Source organism: Chrysochloris asiatica, unplaced genomic scaffold, assembly GCF_000296735.1.
Source record: "Chrysochloris asiatica unplaced genomic scaffold, ChrAsi1.0 scaffold00024, whole genome shotgun sequence".
In the NCBI taxonomy this organism is placed as follows: Eukaryota; Metazoa; Chordata; class Mammalia; order Afrosoricida; family Chrysochloridae; genus Chrysochloris; species Chrysochloris asiatica.
The window spans coordinates 21,771,107-21,771,802 of record NW_006408542.1 but is presented as its reverse complement, the minus strand read 5'-3'; positions in this window follow the sequence as shown (position 1 = coordinate 21,771,802).

Sequence of the window (696 nt, the reverse complement as noted above, 5' to 3'; positions counted from 1 at the left end):
TATTTTATCTTTTTTCTGGACATGTGACGATATGGTCATCTGCTTTTGCTTCTTGGACATGTTTAATGTTTATCTGTGGCCCTAATAATTAATTACGTATGTGTTTTGGTAATTTTGTATGTTTTCTGATTACCTCCAGGAAGATGTGATCAGGATATGGTCTTCCCTTTTCACTCTTCTTATTGCTTAACTCAGAGTAACTTTTTTGGGCCTCAGTTGGGCCTGGGCCTCAGTGGCAGGCCGTTTGGGCCTTAGGCGGGTGGGTTGAGCCTAGGGAAGGTGGTTTGGGCCTCTGGGGGCCTGGGCGTCAGCAACTGGGCTGCAGGAGGGTTGGGCCTCAGGCTGGTGGTTTTGGCCTCGGGCAGGCGATTTGGGCCTCAGGGGGCCTGGATATCAGCAGCTGGGCATCACGCAGGTTGGGCCTCAGCGGGCGGGTTGGGCGGATTGGGTCTTGGGTGGCCTGTGCCTTGGGGACCGGGCTAAGGGCGGGTTTGGTCTCAGGGGCACTAGACCTTGGCGACTGGGCTACACGGCAGGTTAGGCCTCCAGGACCCTGGGCCTCAGCGACCTGGCTACGTGGCGGGTTGGGCCTTGGGGTCCCTGGACCTTGGCAGCAACCGGGCTGTGGACCACCTGGGCCGCGGACCACCTGGGCCGTGAGGCAGGTAAGCAATTTGTGCCTTGGTTGGGCCTGGG